General features: G+C 41.1%; 1 protein-coding gene across 4 annotated transcripts in view; it reads right to left on the bottom strand.

The window, feature by feature from the left end:
* Positions 1–19361, bottom strand: part of THRB (thyroid hormone receptor beta) — a 276686-nt gene that overhangs the window by 137049 nt on the left and 120276 nt on the right. For 3 of the 4 annotated variants that reach the window (XM_006087613.3, XM_023752964.1, XM_014454832.2), the window contains exon 2: positions 14768–14839. The gene's annotated coding sequence lies outside the window, so the exon portion shown is untranslated. Of the gene's footprint in view, positions 1–14767; positions 14840–17005; positions 17025–19361 lie in introns of those variants that run through there. The other variant, XM_014454831.2, reaches the window with a different exon arrangement.

The raw sequence follows: 19361 nt of genomic DNA, 5'->3' as shown, positions 1-19361 counted from the left end.
TTACAACTTTCTATTCATACATACCTAAGACTAGAAAAATAATTCATTCTTCTTTTACCAATCTCCTTAAAATTGTTAAACTTTAAAAAACACATCATTATAGTCTATATCCCTTTTTATCCTCCCCCCAGACTGCACCTCAGCCATGACCAAGAAAACCTGAGACCGAGGAAATATATATATATATCTCATTGTCTTTTAACTCTAATTCAAAATATACGAGAAACACTGGAAAAAAGAAGTTTGTGTAATCTCACCCTTAGCAAGGATCCATGGGAATTTTAAGAAAAGTTGGCAATATGGACAGGTCTTGACCCCACATTAATTGTTAAAATCTTGAGCGTTCACGCAGAGAGCACCAGGGGAGGTTTGACACTTACCCTGCTGTCCTACAGGCTTTCCAGATCTGCTGACATCTCCACGCCCTCAGCATGAGCTTCTCCACTACGTCCCAGCCAGGTAGAATAAAACCTTCCCAAGCAAATAAACTGCTTGGCTGCTTGGAACCCAAAGCCACGTCCTTCACTTAGGTGGCTGAGCTATCGCAATTACACGTGCTGGAAATGTACCTTAGAGACCCGTGCTGACTGACGCTGGGGTGATGTCATGACTGTATGGATTTTGCCACATAACGCACTCCCCGGCCAAGCAGCTCCCAACTCCAGGCTGCTCTCTGCGGCTGGGATTCCACACCATGCCTCCCGCCCCGCGACCAGAAGCCAGTGTCGCAGCAGGAAGATGAGCAAGGCTCGTGGTAACCGAAACCCCTCGTGAAACGAGACTCCTCTCACACCAGGAGGCTGCCTGGACCACTAACACCTGACATGCTACCTTATCCGCACCCACAGGCCCTGGGCGATGAGAACGCTTACTCCTCTCCAAGTCCAGTTCCCTCCCACCAGCCCGATCATCCTAACTGCAGAGGGGAAATAAAATAAGTCACTGCACTAATTATGCTGCTCATGACCAGGATGTGGACAGGGATAATTTGCCTTGACATAAGGCTTACGGTTCCCATATATTGAAGTTTCCTTGGCTTTGAAGCCATCAAGGTTCAGGCTTGGGAGGCTGCATTTCAAGTGGCTTTTTTTTTTTTTAAAGAAAAGCATTATTTTGAAAATGCCCCCTATAGCAACACTTGTTTGCTGCCGGGGTGCCTCGAGATGACTTTAATTTGCTTTACTGCACTCTTCAGATATGTTTGTGCCGGCGTGTCCGGTCTGGAAGCTGTCTGCATGCCAAGGCAATGCCCCCCTAAGTGAAGTCTTACATAAGCCTGACAAATTATCTTCACATGGAAATCATCTCGATGGGCTATTACGGAGCCATGAAAATCACTGCTGGTGAACCACCAAAACAAAGGCTGGCTGCGCAAATACTTCAGAAAGCCCCAGTCACATGGCATTTCTTTTGCCAGTGACATTGAGCCAGGAGATTTGTTACAGGTACTGGCAGATTTTCCTTTCTTTTCCACTTCCATCCTTTCCTCCCTCCCTCCCTCAATGTTGCCTTCTCTTTCTTTCAGCAGACATGGTTCTCTTTTCATCTCCTCCCTCTTCCCATTTCTTCCTCCCTCCCTCCCTCCCTCTTGTTCACAGCTGCCTGTCCCCTCCATTCTCGACATCCCTGTCCCGCATGCTATTGTTCAGATTCTCTATTTTTTATCTTTGTTGTTGAAAATATTACAGTTATCCCCCCATTTCCCCCACTGACCCCCTCTACCCCACACCCACCCAAGACTCTATATTTTATTGTCAACCCACCTGATACTTCTAGATTCGAAATACCCTGCACTGATCATTTATAATCCTCTCTTAGATTACAGCAATCAAGATGGTTTATCACTTCTCTCCTCTACTTAACAATCCTCAGTTTCTTCCCACTGGGTCCAAGATAAAACCTTACTCTTCAGCTTGTACACGAGATGCTCCAGTCCAGCCCGGACTCCCACCATCCTACCTCCCGCCTTCACAGTCTCCGTCCGCAGCACACCTCACTACCTCCCGAACAGGCTCTGCCTGCTACAGCTCTGACAGCCCGCCTCCTGTCCGCTCCTTTTCCCAAAGGCTGAGCCAAGCCCTTCTCTCACCTCCTCAGGCAAAGTTAGTTACTTTCCTCCCCGGGTTAACATTGCATTACAAACATAGTTTTCCGTCTCCTCAAATAGGTTAAGAGGTCCTGGGGCAAAGGTGTTGCTGACTCACCCACCAGGCAGTTGCTCAATATATGTTTGCAGAATGAACTTTGTTTCTCGCAGTTTCTGCTGGATATTTCACAAGTGTGAAGCAGCAGCAGCAGAACAGTACAGTACTTACAAGGATAAATGTGCACCCTGGCCAGTGTGGCTCAATGATTAGAGCATTAGCCTGCTCACCGAAAGATTGTGGGTTCGATTCCTTGTCAAGGGCATGATTCTGGGTTACAGATTTGCTCTCCGGCCCTAGTCAGGTGCGTGTGGTGGCAACCAATCTATGTGTCTCTCTCATATTGATATTTCTCTCTCTGTCTCTCTCCCTTTGCCCCTCTCTCTTCCACTTTCTCTAAAAAGGAACAGAAAAAATAAAATTCAAATCCCGTCTGTGACTTGAGCAAGTTACTTAACCTCGTGGTGCCTCGGTTTCCTCATCTATAAAATGGAAAAAATATCATTCAACTCTAGGGTGGTCATGAGGACTAAATGAGTTGCTGTATGTAATGTAGTTAGAATACTCCCTGGAAAATGGACAGACCTACATGTTACGTGTTTGCTAAATAAAATGGAGGTAATTCTGTCATCCCATGGCTGTGCTTGAGGAAGAAGGTTTGGGGCATTATCAGGACTGACAATGGTAGGAGACTAAGTAGATCCTTTATTGGAAACGTCAATGTCTGCCTCACTCTTCCAATCAAAAGGATAGCCACAAACAACAAGAATAAAACGTCATTCTACAAGAAAACGAAAAAATTGTTGTAGGCCGCACTCAGGGTTATGGCATGAGCTAGCCGGTTCTGGAAGGTATATAAGAAAAAACAAACGGTTAAGAAAATAAAATTCCCAAGATTATTGTCAATGAGAAAGCACACACTCGTGGCAGTTTGTATCCAGGTAAGAAGTTAGAGAGAAGTCTAACACCATGCAGTTTAATATGAACAGATGAGCAGAATTCGAAACTCAGAGACGATTCCTTTGGCTTGCAGGGAAACCAAGAAAGAGATTCTCTGGGTGAAATTCTGCAAAGTCTGTTGACACCTAAGTGCGCCTGCACAGTCTGGCCCTGCACACATCCTGGCTTTATCTCTTGCCATGCTCTCCTGCATAAGCCTTACGCCCCAGCGGTCCGTCCTGGCAATCCTGAAACCCCCACACGGAGGCTCACTTCCTCGCCTTTGCATGGCAGCCACCCTGCCTGGGCGCCCTCCCTCTGCTTCCTACAAATCTCACTTGGGTTATCACTCTTCCTGAGAAGCCTTTCATTGCTCGGGGCCTTTCCAAGCCCCTATGCCCTGGCCCTCAAAGCCCCCTGAGCACACACATTTCTGAAAGCACTTATACTGCATTCGACCTAATATGCTCACTTCGGAAGTGAACATACAGGTGGAATGCAGAATAAGTGAGCCTTTCAAGAGAGAAACTGTGCCTAAGTCCCCAGTGTTTCCTCAAGGCCCAGCACAGAGCCTGGAACAAAGTAGATGCTGAGTAAATTCTCACTGGGTACTTATTGACAGGCAGGCGGGCTGCCCTGTGTTGTAGGGGCAAACGCATTGCCAGGTGCCCATGGCAGCAATGCTGGGTCTCCCCTGTGCACTGCTGATCAGTGCCATGCTCTGGGGATAGCTCACGTCTGACACAGCTGGAATGATTGCGTGATTAGAAAATTATGTCTCTGAGGAAGGAGAAATAGTTAGGATTCCTGAAAAGGGTTAACAATATTGCACACATGATAGCTTGGGCCAAGAATTTAAAAGCTTCTTCATGAACTGCACCAATGTTTATGACTAACTTATTTTAGGTAGAAATACATATTAAAGCCACATATGAGGCACCACTGTGCACCCATCAGAAAGATTAACGACTGGCATTACTAAGTACTGGAGAGGATATGGATCACTTCAATCTCTCAAGCACTGCTGGGGGCAGTGTAAAGGCATACAACTACTTTGGAAAGCTGTTCAGAAGTTTCTAACAAAGTTAAACATGTACCTATTCTATGACCTAGCATTTATACTCCTAGGTATATATCCATAAGAAATGCTTACCAAAAGACAGCCCCAAACTGGAAATAACCCAAGTGCATATCTACAGAAGAATGAATAAGTTGCAATCTATAATAATAAAAGCATAATATGCTAATTAGACTGGACAGCCGAACGACCTTCCGGATGTCCTTCTGGACATCCTTCCAGAAGACCTTCTGGATGAAGCCCGGGCTGCGTGGGCTGAGCCCCTTGCATGAATTTCATGCATTGGGCCTCTTGATATTCATATAATTAATGCTACTCAGCAATAAAAAGAATGAAATACTGATCTATGCAACAGCATGTGTGAATTTTTTACATGTCATATTGAGCAAAAAGTGTCAAATACAAATGAGTACATGAGTACTTCTATTTTGCATATTAGAAGTTCATGAACAGGCAAAAATTCAAATTGATGGTGCTGGAAATCAGAATAGTGGTAATCCTTGGAGTAAGGGTTTGGTTCTGATGGGGGCGGGGGAAGAGGGCATGAGAAAACCTTCTAGAATGCTGATTTTTTTTTTAGCTCCTTCTGAGTAGGGATTACATGTATATACACCTATAGAAAAACTCATCAAGTCTTAAGTACTTCAGCATATGCATATTACACCTCACTAAAAAGTTATAAATAGATATTGATTGATTGACCAATTGATCACCAGAAATCTAGATGAGTAGAAGGCACAAAATATTCTCATATAAAACTTAAGAGTATAAATCATATTAGACCCGCTTTGGTTCAAGAAAAGAGATCATCACTGAACAAAACCTAATATATACATCGGCTGAATGGCATGGTTGTGGAACAGGTAGAGCAAGGATGCGCCCTTCCCAGGCGCCTATACCTGTAGCATAACTCCCTTTTGGGGATGGGCGAATAAAGAGCTCAGCTGAACTATCTATTCGGGATTTTTGCAACACAGACCTTTTCTCAGTCATAAACCTTGAAGCAAGTCATCTCCTTGCGTCACCCTGTTTGAAAGTCATTTCATAAAAATAAGGTTGTGAAAACTATTTTTCATAGTAAAGTTAAAACTCTGAGAAGTAGAAGCACAGTGAAGACAGAAAAGGGGAAATAAAGTCTTTAAAATCTCTTTGCAAAGCTTTTCCAAAAAGTGAGATAAGCCAAAGAGGATAAAAAATTTCAAATCTTGAAACCTACAATGTCTGTCACACCTGCCCAACCCAAAGAAAATAGATGCTTTAGCAAAAGGCATGTTCTCTTCATTACCAAACAGGGCTTTAGCCCCAAACCCCAGTTTAACCTGACAACACCACATAGGGATCTGGAGAATTCCCAGGCTCTTTCAGTGTTTCTCAACTGGGGTGTTACAGCATTTGGGACAGAACAAATCTTGGGTGGTGCACCGAAGGTCCCAAAGGCTAGTAGCATCCCAGCCCTCCCATCACTGCGATAGCAACAAAATTCACAAACACAGTTCCTGATTGAGAACCACCACTGATGTTTTGACTGGAAACTTAACTGGCACCTGATTGGACTAATCCACCCTGTATCAGTATTCTGATTGGTGTATCTAGTGTTAAAAAAAATACTACTATCACTACTACTAAATCATCAGTCAACATTGGAAAAAACAGATATTTCACTCAAAAGTCCAAATTTTCAGTTCTTTAAGTGACTCATTTAAGTTACCTGCCAGGCTTTGGCTGGCATTCAAATGTGCAACCTGCACTTGAGGTCTATGCTGCAGGAAGGTCAAGTGGCCAGTTACTGGTTTGCTTCCCACTCTGTACATTGGGGCTCACCAAATGGACTGCAACAGGAAGAAGCTAGCAAAGATGATGAGAGGAAACGCTCACCCCTTTAAGGCCTGGAGCAGAGCTTGCCTGAGCCACCACCCCAAGTATCCTCTCACCCCCACCTTCCTGGTCCATTTCTCCAGAGAAGGGAGAGTTCCAGCTCTATCTTCTGGCAAATAGAGCCAGGGGCAAAATCATCAGTAGAAGAAAAGAAACAACTCTATAGTCCATCAATCATGACAAAGGGAATGACTCTAACCAGTTATATGCCCCTAATCCTCATCCTGTTAAACAGGCTGAATAGCTCAACTGGTTATGTTACAATGATGAGCTAATAGCATGTCCCCAAAGACTCCATTCATTCCTATACCCTATCAGAGCAAACCTTAGAGGTTTGTGGGCTAACGTGATTTTTTTTTTTCTGGGAGGAAGGTCTATAGTTTTCATCAGGTTCTTCTAAACCACTAGCCACATGTAGCTATTAAGGATTTGACATGTGGCTAGTTTGAAGTGAGATGTGCTATACTGGTGTGTGTACAATACACCCAGCATTTCAAAAACCTAGCATGAAAAACAGAATGTAGAATATCTCAATAATTTTTATATTGGTACTTGTTGAAATGACATTTTGGGTACTGAGCTATAGAAAATGTGATAGCAAAATAAATTTCATCTGTAGTGTTTCCTTTTTACTGTGGTCACTGGAAAATTTTAAATTATATATGTGACTTGCGTTTTGACTCACATTATATTTTTAGTGGACAGTACTGGATTATAGCCGAAGGGCAGGAAAATAAAATTGTTTCAAAAGCTCATGACAAATTACAACTATGAATATATTTTAAAGCGTATTTATAAAGTAAGAAACTACAGGTGAACTTGGAGAAAAAAGTGAACTTTTGTAAAATATCGATTTGCAGAGAAACAATGATAAAAAATATATAAATTTCACTTTGTCCTCTGAATCACTTAGCCCAGAAAATAAACCAGTGTTAGAAACTTAAACACCTTGATTTTTCAAATCAAAACCATAGTTTGCATAGGTTCAAACAGAGGATTTAAAAAGTTCCTGGGAAAAGTAGGTAAATGGGTTAAGCATCTTTGTTGTTCTTAATCTAATCAACATGCACCAAATAACACAGAGTTTATTGGATTTGCCTTGGGGCTGGTCTTATGACCCCTCATAGGAGTAATTAGGTATTAAAGTCTTTCTCAGAGCAACAATTGAAGCTGCTCTCTTTGCTTGAAGTTCCACAAAGGCAGTGTTCTGTCTTTTGGTCCTCAGATGTTGGGTGCATCAGAATCTCTCCTCAGCTTTTCCTTTTGAACCGAAAGCTAACTGCTTCAGGGTATAGTTGCCCAGATGCAAAACAATATTAATGTAATTTTTTCCATTGTTATTATCAAGGTTTAGATTCAGCTAGAACATTCTACTGAAAGATATTTCTTTTCACAGAAGCTTGTATCTTCTGTGGTTGAACACTATGTGGGTACATACTCCTGTTCACTTTATCACATAATCCTGCATCTAATCTGCTACAGAAAAGATCAAAACCTTTACCTTCATCTCCTTTTTCCTAACATCCTGCCACCTTCTGCAATGCAAGCACCTCTGGGTGCCATTTAATGGGTCAGTCCTAGGTTGGTACAGGTGGAACTCATGTGGGAATTTAGCCGTAAGTGCGTTTTTCATGAATGAGCATTGCATTCATGCCTACCTGTCTCCCATTCACTCCACCTCCTACTCCACCCAAAACTTTTACTAGTACACCCAGCATTTCAAAAACTTAGCATGAAAAAACAGGATGTAGAAGTAATCCTATTGGTGTCCAAGATTTCCATTAAATGATGCCATTCATTTTGATGAGCATTAAGTGGCCTATGATAAAGTTGTCATCATGTTTTCCTTAACAAGTTGACTTGTTCCAACAAACTCAGGCCCCAGGCAACCATAGTTCATATGTATATATATATATATATATATATATATATTTATATATATCTATATAAATAATTATTTTTCTTTCTTTGCTTCCTGGGCCACAGCATTTCTGCCCTTTAAAATTGCAATTGTTCACCAAGCCAAGATAGAAGCTGTTAATGACTCTGTTTTTAAATGTTTTTAGGCTGACAACAACAACAATCATACAAGATAGCTAGCAATGCTGAGTTCAAGGACACTGAGTATGGATTCAACATTCTTCCATTTTAATGTGCATAAGAATCTTGTTAAAGTGCAGACTCTGACTTACTAGATCTAGAGATGTCCCTGATGGTCTACATTTCTACCAAACTCCCGGATGGTGTCAATGCTACTTGCCATAACCCACACTTTGAGTAAGAAAGGAGACTGTTTCTAGGATGTCTTCTATCTCCAGTCGTATATAATTCTGTGTGACCGGAAACCAATAGCTGACACAAACGGGGCAGACACTCCTTAGCCCTTTGCTAAAATACTCCAGAAGTCATAGTACCAGTTGTAGAAATGTATCTAAAGAGGGGGATTTAGAAAGTAAGTCTGAGAGTCTATCACCAAACCATTTTAGAATCTTGAGGTGGATCAAAGTTACTATCTATTACTTCTTTCAAATGTATATTTAGCTACTTAATTCATAAGATATCTTTACAAATGAACCCCCTTCACAGCCCAGCTGGGTCTCTGATAAAGCTGGGTACAAAACACATCTAAGTTTATTCAGTAACTTGATACATAAAGTAGCTATCTTGAATCTGTAGGCAAAGAAAGATTTTGCTAAATAAATATTTGCTATTCACTTTATCTGTTCTGTGAATACAAGTGCTCCCATATAAGGTTTGCTTAAAGTGGAACCTCTCTCTCTCATTCCATATCTGATAAGTATAAAAATAATTTATATTAATAGCAAAGACAACAATTCACAGATCCTTCCATCATATCGATTGTTTTCCAATTCCAAGTATATTTGCCACCATATAGTTGATGCTGATATTAAATTCCTTGGTGCAGGTAATTTCTTAAAAAAGTAGACTAAATAGAAATCAAAAGGAAGCTTATATATTATCTTTTTAATAATCTTTTAAAACTGATTTTAGAGAGAGAGGGAGGATAGATAGAAACATTGATGAGAGACATCGATTGGCTGCCTCCTGCACGCCCCCTACTGGAGATCGAGCTAACAACTCGGGCATGTGCTCTGAGAGGGAATCGAACTGGGGACCTGTTGGTTCATAGGTCAATGCTCAATCGCTGAGCAACACCAGCCAGGCTATATGAACTTTTTATGTATAATTTTTCTGTCTCTCTTGACTACAGGCAGATGAATTTTCACCATATTAACTGAGTGCTAGGCACATATTATGTGCCAAATACTTTGCTAAGTGCTGGCATTTAGGGGGTGAGAAGGTGAGTAATTTCATCCTTTGGCTCAGCCAGGCTCAAGCGAGTGGGGGTAGATAGGCACTTGGCTAAGCATTTGCAACATAACATGCCTATAAAAAAGATGTCTGTTAAACAGATTGCAGAACAGGGGCATTACTTGGATGGTGATGTTGGCCTCTGAGTTCTAAAGAAATGCACACTTAAAAGTCTGTATCCTTGTTAAATTTTCATCATTGATTAATTTCAACTTCAACGATATATTAGTGTATCAAAAGTTTAAAGTAGAAATAAAAATCTGTTTAGATGTATTAAATAACAATACAGCAAATGTTCAAACATGAAACCACCCACTGCCTACAATAACAATAAACACACACACAAAGCCCCCTGCTAAATATTGGAAATAGGTTTTTAGGGCCTATTAAACCCCCCTCTCCCTTCCTCCTCTTCCATAAAAGTCAAATTTTGTTTATTCTTTTAGTCCTGAATCAAATTCTAATCCCTTCACTGAAAGTTTCATAGGTAGTGACCACCACCATCTCTTCATCTTCAGCTCTCATCATTTTACACCTAGACTAATTTATAGCTGCTTACTTGACCCAATCTCACCTCCATCCTATCTGTCACATCATTGCCATAGGATACTGTCTAAAATATAAAACTGGATTAAATTGCTACTTTTTAAAAAATTTTAAATGGCTCCCTAGGACTGTCAGATTAAAACGCAAACATCTCAGACAGACTTCCAGATTTCCATCTGTCTTATCCTCACTGCCTGAATTCTATACTTCATCCATAACAATCTGCCTGCAGATTACGTATCGTGCTTCTGTCTTTGCATATGCTACTTCCTCTGCCTGACCCTACTGCCCTTATAGTTCCTAGATCACTCCTCTTCACCTTTCCAGACTCAACCTAGGTAAGATCAAACCTTTGCTTTTAGTTTTCATATGTTTAAATTAGTATATCGCAAAGTTCAGCATGCATCAGTATCATGTGGAGGGCTTGTTAAAGTTTCCTGGGTTCCACCCACAGAGTTTCTGGTTTAGTAGGCCTGGGAGGGGGCCAAAGAATCTGCACTTTAACAAGTTCCCAGGTAATGCAGATGCTGCTGGTCCAGGGGCCACACTTTGAGAACCACTTGTCTAAAGAATTCTTCATCAAGAAAACTAGAGTTTGGTTGCTCACTTTTTCATTCATTAAACAAGTGTTTGTTATGTAAATACGTGCCAATTCCAGCACTTGAAACTAGAATAGGTATTTTGCACAGAGGTATAAAGATGGTCTCTCTCTGGTGGGAAGGAGGCAGGACTGCCTCCATAATTGTGCAGGTTGGACAGTGTGTAAATGGTGCCCACTGGGGTACTGCAGCTCAGCCAGACATGATAGACCTGGAAGTCAGAGAAGCAAACCAATGTTTACACAACAGTGTAAGAGATGCCATGATACAAACACGCATCATGTTCTTTGAGCGATGAGTAGGACCTCCAAGCCAGATATGAACTGGGAGCAGGGCATCAGGCAAGGCTTCCTAGAGGATGTGATACCTCTGATGAGTCTGGGAAGGTGCAGCGGTTACGTTGAGAACAGTAGGATAGAGACAGGCAGGGAGAGGAAGTAGCATGTGCAAAGACACAGAAGTATGATATGTAATTTGTAAGTAGATTATTATGGCTAAAGTAAAGAATTTCAAGGACTCAAATCACTTTGCCTATATAAAAGGCATTTGCTTAAGTAAAAAATAAAGTGCAAAGTATTACACACATTCAAAGACCATATAAGATGATATTACAGACACCCACATACCCATCGTTTAGATTTGCTTTATTTGCTTCGTGTCTCTTTATAAGAAATAAAACTTAGCAAAACACTAATTACCTCTCTCCCTATCTCTTTCCTCTCCCGCCCTTCTCTTGCCAAGCTAGCCACTAGTTTACAGTTGGCATGTGTTTTTCCCATGCATGTTTTTATGCTTTTACTGTGTAAGTGTAAGGGCAATTACTTTTTAATGAGAGACTTTGTCTAGGACGTTGCAGCAGAAATTACAATGCTTGCCTCAGCAAACTTCCTGAGAAGACACCTGGAGCAGTAGGCAGCCGATGTCAACCAAACCTGCCCCCCCGCCAACATTTGCAGGGGAAAAAATGGGACTCAAATTGGCTTTACAAAATGCAATCAGAGAGGGTTAAAGTGTCTGTTATTTTTCTTTCATTCTATTTTTTTAGTTGTTATGAGCCCAATAGCAACAAGGAAAACAGTTGGGAGAAGGAAAAGGAGAAAACTCAAATTAGGGTATTCTGTCACTTATTAACAGCCATTATTAGCAGTTTAGTGGTTCAGGTTGCTGATTTTAAAAAGTTAATGGGACAAAATATCAATAGATTGGGCTTCAATTATTGATGTTTCCCTCTCACTCTCATTCTTATGACTAGCAAAATGTGACTACACAGGTTGTATTTCACAAGAACATTTGACCTAGTAAGTAAATAAACAAAAACACACACACACACATACATACATACACACATACATACATTTCAAGAACTTTGGTGCCAGGAAAATCACTTGCCCCAAATCACTGAAATGGAGAAGACATACAATTTCCATCTTGGTATTTTCCATTTGGATAGGCTGACTCATAATGATCTGAAGAAACAGTTCCTTTCAAATGCACACAGAATTGCAAAAAAAAGCGAGTTTTGCAAAAAAGCAAATTCTGCAAACATTGTGTACTTTCATTTCTGCTCTTAGGCACATTAAACTGAATTGGTCATATAAAAAATCTCTTGCTAAATTGAATTTAATTTGATTAGGAAATTTGCGTGTACGTACAGACAAAGCATGGTAATTGTGAATTTTAAAAATGTCTGGTTACTGAAAATGTTCTTTTTTATGGAAGTTTTGCCATAGCTTCATCAGGGAGCTGAGTTTTTGTCAGTGCGGATCCACATTGGGAATTAAATAGGCCAAAGCCCTTGATTGGGAAATCACTCAAGGAGTAGGTAGTTTGTCCTTTCTGAAGAAAAGTAACACAGCCTCAAAAGCTGGAACATTGGAGTAGCTCGAAATCCTTCCTGCTCTGGCTCCAAGGGACCCTCTCTTGCCATTTCCTAGCTCTGTCATTACTTCCTTTAAAAACCAATTTCTTGCTCTTCCCAGCCAGTTTCCTCATCAGGCTCTGGAAGGCAGAGTTGGCTGCTGGGTCCTAACGTCCTGGCCTATGACCTCAACCAACCAAAATAACTGCCTTCTACGTTACTGTAAGACTTCTAAAACACACAAATAGAAAATTTAAATAGAGTTGGTTCAAAGTATTTCAGGGGGAAGAAAGCGCTTTTCAGAGGGTCAACATGCCTTATTGCAAGTGTATAGGTACACGGCCAGTCATTTGAGACTACCTGACACATGTCAAAAGCAAAACGCCCGAATCGGCCTGTAGCTTATGGTACAGGTGCTATTTAGGCCTGTCTTCCAACCTCAGTCACCAGAGGTTCCATTCTGCTAGGATAACTGAGAAGGAACCTGGCATTTTATAGGTCACGGAAAAGCATTCAGGTGAGGTAGCGAAGGATTAAAGAATTATGAAGAATCTCCCAGGTATTATCAATAGCACATGTCCAAGTAATGCATGAATCAAGTACATACTTGAGATTTCCATTCCCAGAATGCCCATTATCTTCCTTTAGCCACATTACAGGGTACAAGTACCCAGAAGATAGTCAGTCATTCCATTGGCTGGAATTCTCTGAGTATTTTTTCCCTGGTTTGGGTAATTACTGAACAAAGAAAGGATTGGAAAAGCAGCTAGTCTCATATTTTCTGAAACCTTGTGTAGTGACCTTAGACCCGACATAGCATTAAGAAAATTCATCAGCATTCTCAGTATATAAGGATGTTCATCAGTATTTTCATTCCTTACTAGTAAATGCCTAGTTGTTTTTTTTGTTTGGCTTTATTTTCTCTCTGTGTTTTTATACATTTCCATCACTCCAGAAAATTCCTTTGTGCCCCTTCCCAGTTAATCCATTCTTTTCATGAGGTAACCACTGTTTTGATTCCTATCACCATAGGTGAGTTGTGCTTTTCCTAAAACTACATACAAATGAATGAACACAGCAAGAACTCCTCAGTGTCTAGTGCCTCACGTTTATAGCATCTATAAAAACCACCTCTTAGTTTCCGTATCTGTCAATTGAGGGAACCGCCTGCAAGCATGGTGTGCAGGCATTCTGAGGAGTGGTAGGTTTCCAGGGAGGGGTGAGGGACCTGACAAGTCACCTAGACTGGGCGTGGGTGAAGAGGAGGCTGAAGAGTGGGGTCTGCGGCACCCTTCTCATCTTCATACAAAACAGCTGTACTTTTCCATGTCTTACAGATGGGGGTTCATTGAAAGTTTTCATTTGGGAAAAGGGTTCTTTGTTAAAAAAAAAAAAAGTTAGAGAGAACCACAGGTCTAGACCATCCTTGCAGGTCCCTTTGCCCGATTATTCTATAAATTACAAATAGTGTTTTCTGATATGAGAACTGCGACTGGTCCCCTGGAGAGAAGGCTGGGAGACAGAGGCAGCCAGACGGGGGCCCCCAGGGAGGGCCTGGGCACTAAGTACTGTAATATTAGTACTAGTTACCATCAGATAGCGCCACCCCTAACTGAGGCACCTAGACAATGGGCCAGAGGCCCTGGGCCAGGGCAGGCACAAAGACAGCATTCAAAAGACCAGGCTCCCACAGCCAGCGCGCATTTCTATAGACTCGGCCAGACGCGGGCCCAGCCGGAATGTCACCTTCCAGCCAGGGAACCACTTTTTTCATGGGTAGCTTTTAAACTGCTAAAGACAATAAACACAGCAAGGGAAGTGCTGACACAACCTTAACTGTAGAGACAAACTGAAATTGTCGTTATAATAATGTAAACAAACCGGGTTCCGAATTCTAACCTTGCGTTGCAGAAGGAGCTGCTGGTTATTGGCAAACACCTGGGAATGGACAGGGAGAATTCAGAGGGCTTGTCAATCAAGACAGGGGATCCTTGCTGCACAGGTGCTTTTGTCCTATCTGACTTGCTCCAACCAATGGGTGATGTAAGTCTTAGGACTTTTTCACACACAAAAGAGAGACTGGAGAGGACTGTTGGATCTTCATGGAGCACAATTTTCCCACACAACAAACGAAAAGATGGGCTCCTTTCTCTCCCTGTCTTATCATTACTCTTATTCCCCCACGTGAATTTGTGGCATTCCTTTACTCCAATTATGCTTTTTAAAAAGCCCATTTACTGTTTCATATTTCCCTGAATACCTACAGAATTCAAAACTATGTTAAAGAACAACAGCAGTAGTGCCACCAATTAGAAGATAATTCCCACAATGCTGCAAAGTGACAAGCATAGAGATCATGAGTCGGCCAACACCCGAATCAGGCCTGCTATCTGACCTTCTGATCCATGAAATCACGTGTGGAACTTGGCACCCACGCAGGACAGCCAATGGGGGGGAAACCGCAGATCTGGAAAAAAGGAAACACAAGAAAATAAATACAAGTGCTTTTTTTTAAAGTTCCCCAACATTTGCTTAATCTGCTCTTCTTTCTATGTTTAAATAGAGTCTGGTTTCAGAGCTGTCTCTGATTTTGAATAAATGCAAATAGACTTAGATAAAATCTCATTCCAAAGGGGAGATGGTTGCCGATGGTTTCAGAGAATCCTTTAACACAGAGATTATAGTAACACATTATAGGCAGGGGACAACGCCTGTGGATCCCAAAGACCTACTTTTCTGTGGACAGGACTCAGGAGTTTTGGACTCTCAGCCTGGGAAAATGACTAAAAGACAAATGTGAATCTGAAACAATTTAGAAATGTGCTAACGAGGGTCCAGTCGGGGCTCAGATAGGTCTTAACAAATAAAAGCTTCGGCTGTGCCCTGTGGTGAAACCACAGGACATGCATCCAAGCATGACGCTATGGCGCTGTCTAGACTGTGCTAAGTGCGATTATGTTGGGGACACTTCGCACAGGTATAAACAGATGAAAGAGGCGGCCAAACAAACAGCGGCATCTGCTTGTGCAGCAGACAATGTCTCCAAGTGTAGGGACAAGCGAGAAGCGGCTTTTCAACTAACTGTGGTTCCCAAATTTTTGTTGTATGGAACTTAGCAATCAAAAAAACAGGGGTCAGTAGAACAAACGTCTGGGTTCCTGCTACCTAGAATGGACCGCTGATAAAATTTTTTCACATCTGCTCTTCCTTTTTAATTAAAAAAAATTAAAAATAGAGCCTAGGTATAATCTCCTTGACAATTCCACTCCAAGGCCAGAACATACATCTGTTTGCATCTTTGTAGTCCACATTTAAAATATACACATACAATATGTATACCCAGGACAATGCACAGTGTTGTGTTTTTAATTTACCTATACGAAATGAATCTATGCATATGTGTCTATCCCTCTGCATTTTTGAGTCAACGTTAGGGATGTGAGAGCTAACTGTGTGGATCTCCAGCTCATCCCTTTAGCTGCCACAGTGAATAAATGTATGCTCATTGTCCTTTCGCCCAACACCCAATGTTTATGGCCCCATAAAAGCACCTATTATATCATTAAGTGATTGTTGGGTATGTGTGGGTGTGCGTATGTTTGTGTGTAGGTGTGAGTTTTCTCTGCCGCTGGACTCTTGAGCTTCTCGGGATGTTGCCTTGTCTTGTTTTAACTATGGCTGTTCTGCGGGATGACTTCATGCAGAATCAACATTCAGTGTGTTAAAAGACATAATATATTTGTTAAAAATTGATCTGCTTATTATTAATTTCCTCCTCTTTAAAGCAACATGAAGGAAGACTTTGGGGCCGTATTTATATATTTTCTTCAAAATCTCTCTCCACTGCTCTTGTCCTATATCTTCAAACCCCAAGCCATTAGTATCAAATGGCTGTTTGTTGGACAATCAGAAACTCTGAGAGTAGGAGTCCAAAGATGAAGACATTTAAGACACATATTCTACAAGCATTCTCAAAGGCTGACTTGCCAGTGCCAAGAAGAAGCTTGCGTTTGTAATTGTTGCGTTTTTATGGCACATATGAGTAAATATATACCACTACCCCTAACATTAATATTTAAAAACAAACAGTGCCTTCTGTATGAAAACAATATTGGACATTGATTTATTTTTTTGAGGCTATAATTCTGATTGAGACTTTGAAGAATACATGTGAACCTGACTCAGGATAAACAATATAAAAATTCTCATATAATGATTAATATAATAAGCATTTTTATACATAACATTTACTCAGCACATTTTGTGGGATGGTTTATGCAACATTCTTTCACCTAATTTCACTTAATTTAATTATAAAAATCATCATGTGAGGTAGATATTATCTTTTTATGTTTTTATTGATTATATATATAGAGAAACATGAATTGGCTGCCTCCTGCACGCCCCCTACTGGGGATTGAGCCCGCAAGTGGGGCATGTGCCCTGACCAGTAATTGAACCAGTGATCTCTCAGTACAGGGGCTGACACTCAACCAACTGAGCCACACTGGCCAGGGCAGAGGTAGGTATTATTAATCACCCTATTTTTCAGAGGAGGAAAGGAGTGGCAGAGAAAGGTTTAACATTTTGTTCAAAGTCAAACAGTGAGGAAGAGGCTAGCCAGCAATCTCACCCAGGCAGTAGGGTGTCACAGGCTTTGTTCTGAATTACTGAGAACAGCGTAGGTTGTAAAGATAAAACTGCAGAAAAGAAAACAGGAAAACAGTGTCATTGAGGTGGTTTCCAAATTTTGCTATAATACAGACAGACAGCGTCTCTTTCATGGTGTGCCTCAAACTAAGGACAAACCAAATTAGAGTACTCCAAGTAGACATATTCAAAGTGATTTCTTAGCGATGAAGGAAATCTGAAGTAGCAAGGTCAAGCCCCAGACCCTTCCAACCTAAACATACCCATTTTTAATTCTTCTCTTTAGAAAACAGGGAGCTCACAGCTCAAAGGAGGTGGCCCAGTTTGTATACCCAAGATTCAAAGCAAAAATGAGAATTACTTCCTGGGACAACTTTAGCTCAGAATGTGTGTTCTTTACACATTTTTAATTGGGGCACAAATATATTAACAGTGTGGTTATTTTGTACTTTCAAAAGAATCTGTTTGTACCTGATTCATATTTATATTTGGAATACATTTATTTCTGGGCATGAAAAAGTTCATTTTGTTAAGCCATCTGACCTGAGGTGAGGTTGGCACAATTTCCCAGGACTGCTCCCAATTAATGCAAATTGAAGGTTAAAGGATAAATAAAGTCCCTTTAACTTGGTTAACTAATATGTTATTTATAAATGTCTCTTTACTTGGTCTATTTTTTTCATTCACTAACTATGTACAAATGAACAGTATGGAAGAGATTAGTAAATATATAATGCATATTTTATTGCAAAGTTTTCATTTTAAGAGGATTACTATTATGGCAAAAATTAATGCCATATATTATCTATCTATCTATCTATCTATCTATTATCTATTATCTATCTATTTGCACCTGTGTTGTCTCAGGTCTCTTAAAATCTTATGGAGCCTGAGACAGACTGATTGCATTGCATCAATAGCCTGTATTCTTCACTCCTCCCTATACCTGTCCTTTTGTCATGCAACTTTGCAGTTCTTCTCATCAAAGAAGCTGAGTCTATTTTCCTATCCCTTTGATTCTGGTTTTGGCCATGTGACTTGCTCTGGTCAATGGAATGTTAGCAAGTCTGCTGCATGTAGATGTTTGAAAAAATTCTTGTCATGTTTAAGTCTTTTCTTTTGCTTCTCTGTGATCGCCATGAGAACATGCCTGGCTAGCCAGTAATGGTTAAGAAACATGGAAGGGAATTTGCTCATGTCAGTGGTCTCTGTCAAGGCCATCCTAGATCAGCCTTGACCTGCCAAGCCCCATATGTACGAGAGAACCCAGGCACAATGAGCAGAGCCACCTAGCTGATCTCCAGCTAACTACAGATGCATGAGTAGGCCCAGCTTGAAGTGGAAGAACCACCCAGCCAACCCGCAGACTCATGAACTTAAAAATGCCCCTGTTTCAAACTGTTGAGTTTTGAAGTAATTTGTTACTATGCCAGGTAACTCCAGGTAATACTATTGGGCACTAGATGACTAATAAAGGACCCACTTCTGGTTCACTCAAAAAAGAGATGACCACATAGAAGATGACATAAATTAGGTAATAAAATGCAGCAAGTATCCACCAAATACCAGCTGTATCAGTCAAGAGTCAATCAGGAAAATGTAAACTGGTCTAAGTATTCAAGCCGAAGGACTATAATGAAGGCATTGATTACATAGGCCAAGAAAAAGATGGAAAGACAAATGGGAATGTGAGGCATCCAGGAACTCAGTAATTGCAGGAAATCCCTGAGTTATATGGACAAAGAATTGAAATGTTTGATATCAGAGCCCTGGAACCAGGGTCAATCAGCGAAAGCTGAAGGCTCAAAGGTCCGCTCTGATAGGAGCTGAAGTCCTAGAGGAGACACATTTACCATCAGAGATACTGTCTGCGGCAGACAGTGTGGGGAAGAAATGCCCTAGCTTCTCCCTTCCTTCAATCTTCCATTCCCTTCCAGGGTTTTCCAATGGCTGAAGCCAGATGGAGGCCTGGACAGCACAACCCTCAGTGAGCAACCTCTCAGGAATACAAGGGAAGGGCAAGAAAAAAAACACCCGAGGGGCCAACAGGCAAATACACCACCACAACGTGCAAGATATTATACAGGTTTGAGAGCAACACCCATAAAAATAATGAAAATCAGAGTAGACACTGGGCTTGAAGGTTAGAAAGCAACTGTGGGAGCAAGGTGAAGAAGTTATTGGGGAAACTGCAATATTCTAGTTTGGCTGAGAAGGCTGTGTATTTAGGAGGAAGGAGCAATGAGGCTACAAAGGTGAGAGCTTGAAAGAGTTTGAATTCTAATTCAAGCAGATTGGACTTCTGTTCTGAAGTGGCTCTCTGGTAAAGTCTTCTGCAG

The sequence above is a fragment of the Myotis lucifugus genome, unplaced genomic scaffold (assembly GCF_000147115.1).
Source record: "Myotis lucifugus unplaced genomic scaffold, Myoluc2.0 scaffold_39, whole genome shotgun sequence".
In the NCBI taxonomy this organism is placed as follows: Eukaryota; Metazoa; Chordata; class Mammalia; order Chiroptera; family Vespertilionidae; genus Myotis; species Myotis lucifugus.
This window is presented reverse-complemented; position numbering and strand designations above follow the sequence as displayed.